This window comes from Gekko japonicus, unplaced genomic scaffold (genome assembly GCF_001447785.1).
Source record: "Gekko japonicus isolate JY-2015 unplaced genomic scaffold, Gekko_japonicus_V1.1 scaffold4131, whole genome shotgun sequence".
NCBI lineage: Eukaryota > Metazoa > Chordata > Lepidosauria > Squamata > Gekkonidae > Gekko > Gekko japonicus.
In genome coordinates, this window is record NW_015159832.1 from 90,540 (window position 1) to 97,227 (window position 6,688).

Sequence of the window (6,688 nt, forward strand, 5' to 3'; positions counted from 1 at the left end):
AACTAGTACCTCGGAGGTACTAGTCTTTGGTAACCGCAGGGCAAGGGGGGGGCGTCTGATCGCGTTTCCGGGGGTAGTTTTGGCGCCCGCCCATGCCCCCTCGTATAAAGGTTTTTTTTTTCAACTGTCCATGGGATGCGCACAAGCACCCAACAGGGCATGCACACACTTCGGTGTCTGGGGAAAAAACACACCCATATGCCGCGCTGCGCCGCAGGATTGTGGTGTGCTTGGCACCTCCCCCCTACCATGGGACCTCCACGGGACCTCCACGGTACGTCTGCTGGCGCAACTGCACGTTATTTTGCCCCGGGGCAAACAGCCACGCTTCCTCCCTGCATTTTCCTGCCCGTGTGCCCGCGGCCTTTGTATATTTTTGCCCCAACCATCAGCCAAAAGTCTCTTATGGGTGCTAATAGTAGAAACTGAATGTATACATAAATAAAATAACTCAGTACAATTATAAGAAGTGTAATAGTTAAACCTCACTGTGTCATACTAAGTGAATAGTATCAATAATAACAGCAGGGAACATCTTGTAGTAAAACAAGATAAGATAAATTGGGCAAGACAAAGTGAAAAAGCTGGCTGGATCCAGGCCCATGTACCTTGTTTCCAGAAAAAAAATTAGATCAAGATCATGCCCTGGTACATGCAACCTAGAGAACTATGGGAAAGTCCCATGGTTGCCATGGCACAGCCATGGAGTCCTAAACCACTCCCGCAGTGATCAAGTTTACAGTCCAGAGACATCCCCTTTTATTTAACGGCTGAAAGGAACTGATGGTTTGTCCTGAAATCACGTGCCCTTGGTTTGTTCTAGAACAGGGCTTAGAAACTACTGTGCAAGATGTTAAAGTTGTTTTAAGCCATTGCTCATTCTGGTAATTTTTATCTGTGGACCCAGAAATATTACAGTCTCACCCTGAATGTTCAGGTTCCCAAAAGACATGAACTTCAGGGTCCCCAACATCAAATCCTAAATTGCCTCTTCTGCACAGTGGCTAACAGCACTCCCCCCCCCATCTCCATTTTATCTTCAGAACAACTTTGTAGGTAGGTAAGACTATGTGAGGTAGGTCTACAGCAATGTGTACATTTGAATCCCAATCTCTCAGGGTCCAGTACTCTAACCACTACACCATTCTCGCTGTCAAGGAAAGGAGACTGATGGGTAGCAGGGCGGGAGGTACATGAACAAAATCCCCAGTTCATCCTATGTCCCAAGCATCAGTGTGTCAGAAAAACCCCCACTGACCTGCAGGCCCTGATCCATCTTGTCCTCCGAGGCATCTGGGCACCATCAGCAGACCAATTCTCTGCCTGGCAACATATCACTTTCCTTGCTTTCCCTAGCTGATCTTATTCTAAGGGAGGCTCTTTAACTTAGAAGTTACAGTGTTTTCTCTGGGGAAACTATAATTTTGTAGGCGAACACATAGCCCTCCGTCTCTGTCAGGATGCCTTCTCATGTTCTTGACCAGCACATGAAGCAACTTATGTACAAAAGGTTGCAATGCCCAGCCATTTCAAGCTTCCCCCTGGGTCCTAGGCGCGGAACACCGAGCATGAGATTTCTGTAATGAATGTCAACAAATCAAAAGTAGGCTTGCAGCTTACAGATACACACCTGAACATCATACTCAAGATTGCTACAGCACACACATTTTGATGCAATAATTCAGAGCGAGAGGTGTCAGTTATCAGACTGTTAAATAGACAAAATATTGCCAGAGCGCTAGTGTTTTAAGCATGTTTTAAAGTTTTTTAAACATCTTTAATTGTGTTTGTCCGTGTCCTTTATAAAGTTTGTATCTCCGTGACACGCATGGCCCGGCCCAACGAGGTCTCATTTACGTCCGATCCGGCCTTCATAACACATGAATTTGACACCCCTGCTCTATGGCATCCCTCCCCTCCTCAAACCCCACCTTCCCCAGGCTCCACCCACAAAATCTCAAGGAATTTCCCAACCCAGAGCTGGCAACACTACAAATAGTGTTACTGGTGAGGACAAAATGGAGGAGGAGGAGTGGATGTAGGGTTGTTAGCCGAATTGCTTTATTTACAGCAATTGGCAATTTATAAATGGGTGCTTGCCAACTATACCAAGGTCCTGTTCCCACCAAGGGTTACTAGAGAAGGAGTCGAGGCTGGTGTAGTTAAAATAAATGTCTTTTACTTAAGAAAATAAATCTCATACAAACAATACTGATGCACTCACACATTCAATCAAGTTCCTTAGAAATACAGTATTAAAATAAGTACATTTGCACTAGCAGGTAGGGTGATGATGGGTGATACTTATCTGTCTTCTCAACTCAGTTGTTCCAATGAAGATTGGATGATAAGAAAATAGAAATCTAGGGAGTTCAAACACACAACTAGAACCAGCCAGCACGGGTGGGTCTCTTGACTGCAGATCAAGAGATCAAAGTAGAGGCAAGGGTTTGGCAGGACTGCTTGCTTCGGAAACTACCACACACAGCAGAGATGTTCCCATCACCAGGGCCGTGAAAAGGTGGAGCAGATACATTGCTGAGACCTTAGAGAGAATGAAGAAAGTGTTTTCTGGCGCTTCTGTGCGCGAGGGACATTGTTTCATCTCTGAAGATGGGATTCTCAAATATTTTAGACCTACTTATCAAAGAAGCAGAGACCAACTTATCTTTTAGACCTACTTATTAAAGACCTACTTTTCAAATCTTTTAGACCTACTTATCAATGTGCTTTCCCCCTGTTGACTGAAACTATGGGCACATCGACATGATAATCTGGAACCAAGTGGAGAAACCAACCTGCGGAGGAGAGAGCTTCATACAGAAGATCTTGGAAATTCTATTTTTACATGAAGCTGAGGAAAATGTTGACAAACTGTCCAGTTTGATATGTTGTCGAAGGCTTTCCTAGCCAGAGTTCATTAGTTGCTGTAGATTTTCCGGGATGTGTGGCCGTGGTCTTGGCATTGTAGAACCTGACATTTCGCCAGTACCTGTGACTGGCATCCTCAGAGGTACAAACACAGAAAGATGGAATACTCTCTGTGTCAAGGTTCTACAATGCCAAGACAACGGCCACACACCCCGGAAAATCTACAGAAACTGTCCAGTTCCTTCACAGAACTATAGTTCCCAGAAACTTTTGATAGGAAACTATGTCGATGAAACAACTCTGACAGTGGTGTAAACACACATATGCCATTTTCAAATACGGCGATCCATATGTGGAAGCAGGGCTTTTTATGTGGGAATTGCAGTCATACATCCAATCAGCATCAAACAGCATATTGAAAATGAATGCCATCTGTCCAGTGACAACTTTAGTCGGAGATTCTGTACAATTCTGCTTCTGTAAATATGTGCAAATGCAACTGGATGAACTATAGAATGTGGAATTTCACTGTTTCTATCAAAAGTAAACACAGTTCACTCTTTAAGAATTTTGCATGTTGCTTTGGTACTTATATCAGCTGTTAAAGTGACTAATTGATTTTTAAAATCAAGGTAATTAATGCAGTCCAAAAACAAGTTACAGGAAGCCTTCTGGGAGCCTTCAGGATTGCCTCTTTGACAGTCAAGTGAAAATGATGAATAAAAGTGTCTGTATGCCTCAAGATCCAATATAAAACAGAGGGAGGTTGTCTTTAAAGAGAGATTCCCTCAGCATTGTTGTTAACTGGTTTTTTGTTTTAACATTTTGGCACTTTGTTGTAAAAAGCAGCAATTGTTTTCTTAAAGATCCTCAGCTGATAATGGAGTGCATGGTCTGTCATTGCGATTTTCACTACATGAACACTGAACTGTGCTAAACATGCCAAGATTAAAAAACATAATTTTTTAATCATTTGAGATATGTAAAAAAATAATGAATGGGCATTGGCTAATACTGAGAGAATGGCCCCCAATCCTGTTATACTCATTAGGCAACCGAGCATTGTCTTAATTTTTTAAAAAAATTTTATTCATTTTTTTTAACCACACAATTACAACAATATTTGACAGAAAGAACAGTTACCAGCTCGCTTAAACAGTTTTTCCCTGTAGTTCAAGAGAATGAGGTAACCTTTACAAATGCACCTAATACAACTTAATACACTTAAAGCATGCATCAAACACAGAGCAGTTAAAAGAACAGCAACTTTTTGTATAAGGGGTTTTTTGGGATTGTCTCACTATTTTCTAGATAACTAATGATAGGAAACCATACCGCCTGAAACCACTTTTGGTACTTCTCTGATTGCACAGCTGAAGAATTATATGAAGTGCGCCCGTGTATAAAGCATTCCCAGACCTTCCTTTGCCAGCATATTAATGTGGGAACATATTTCTGTTTCCATTTTTGTGCAATCGTTCTTTTTGCCAACATCAGTAAAGTCGACACTAATGTTTCTGAGCTTTTTCTACTTACAGGCGTACGCCATGTCTCCAGAAAGATGGAATTTAGAGTGCAAGGTAAATCTATTTCTGTTATTAGTGCAATTTGTGAAATTATCAGCGTCCAGTAGCCTTTTATTTGTGGGCAGGACCACCAGCAATGCACAAAGTCCGCTAGAGCACCACAATTTTTCCAGCATTTATTTGGAATCTTTGGGATTATTTTATGTAGAACTGCCAGTGTCATATACCACCTATTCAATATTTTGAATGAGGTAAATCTAATGCTAAAAATATTGGAAGTGTTACTAGGTGAAGACCAAATAGAATTCCATTGATCCTCTGTGAATGTCTTTTGACAGTCTAGCCGCCATTGTTGTTGAGACTTTAGGGTACTTGCCTTCTCTCCCTTCAATATGAGATTCCCTTTATTTCTCCATTTGAGTGTTTTTAGTATTTGCTCCAAATCGTTTAACGATCTAGAGAATATCCCTTCTTTCTGAAGCTTGTTCAAGAGACCTTGTATTTGCAGATATTGGAACCAGAAGATTTTCTCCTGTAGTTTATTTTCTAAGTTCAGTTTAGTCAGAGGGATTCCTTTCTTTGTTAAATCCATTAGGCATATTATACGTGCATCTCTCCATGCCCCAAAAGAATTTTCCTCTTGACCGAGCATTGTCTTTTATCATTAGTAGGATGGAAGATGGAGTGACATGAATCCCAGGGGTACTTTGGCTTGCCCTGGTGTGAAGTGTTAGCCTTCATCGTGAGGTAAACTATTGAACCCAAGTTTGGATTGTGAAGGGTACACATGACCCATTTTTATTCTAGTATAGTAATCTGGTGCCTTGAACACTCATTTCGATACAGTGTGGGAAAGTAGCTTTTGGGGTGTGCCTTATCTCCCCCTTTTGAGGGAGATGCACAAATATTACATTTTCAGACTTCCCTAGTAATCAAGGAAACTTGGATTACATCTATGGACTACATGGTAGCTTTCTAGCTATTGTAAAAAGGTAAAGGTTCCCTTGCTCGAAAGCCAATCGAATCCGACTCTAGGGTTGCGGTGCTCATCTCCGTTTCAAAGCCGAAGAGCCAGCGCTGTCCGAAGACGTTTCCATGGTCATGTGGCCGGCATGACTAGACACCAAGGCGCACGGAACGCTGTCACCTTCCCACCGAAGCGGTACCTATTTATCTACTTGCAATTTCTTGCTTTCAAACTGCTAGGTTGGCAGGAGCTGGAACTAGAGATGTGAGCTCACTCCGTCATGCGGCACCTGGGTCTCGAACTGCTGAACTACCGACCTTCCACAGCCTGCAGTTCAGTGTCTTAACCACTTGAGCCACCACAGCTAGCTATTGTGGGAGTAGTTTAACCCCCTTTGTGAAGGATTAGTGTACAAATGTCCCCCATTCAGACTTCTGGTAATCCTAGTGTATATCCAGCCTTCACACTTTATGTATTAAAGAATCCTGCCTTTTCCTTGCAATAAATTTGCAATAATACAGAGCTTGCAATAAACCCAGGTGCCAGCTTTGCTGCCACATATACCCCAGACAAGGCAATCACTGGACCTAAAAACATCAACTATACCAGTGATGGCGAACCTTTTAGAGACCGAGTGCCCAAACTGCGACCCAAAGCGCACTTATTAATCGCCAAGTGCCAACACGGCAATTTAACCTGAATACTGAGGTTTTACTTTAGAAAAAACAACTCATACATTAACTTAAGATGATCCAAACAAAGTAAGGAAAGCAATCCCAAATGCTTTCATTTACTTAAAATTATTTGGCAGAGAATTCGACACTTTAATGATGGTCTGGGCCTGGCTGGGGCGATGGCACGCATGCCCACAAAGAGGGCTCTGAGTGCCACCTCTGGCACCCGTGCCATAGGTTCGCCACCACTGAACTATACCATCTCAGGCTCATTTCACTCGCTTATCTTCTAACACTACATATGCCATTAAATGCCAACAATGCCCCTTGGTTCTCTACAAAGAGCAAACAGGTCAAATTCTTACGTCAAAGGATAAATGGACACAAATCTGACATCAAGAATCCCCAGACTGAGAAACCTGTAGAACACTTCAGCCTTCCAGGACATTCAGTGGGTGACCTCCAAGTAGCTGTTTTATTGCAAAGGAAGTCCAGGAACAGACTAAAAAGGGAAATTGCTGAGTTACAAGTTATTGCAACACTCAAAACAATGGAACCCCCAGGACCTAACAGGGATATTGGTTTCTTAGCTCACTGCATATGCGAATGTCATTCAGTCCTTACATCTGTATTCTCACCAATCCCCCAGA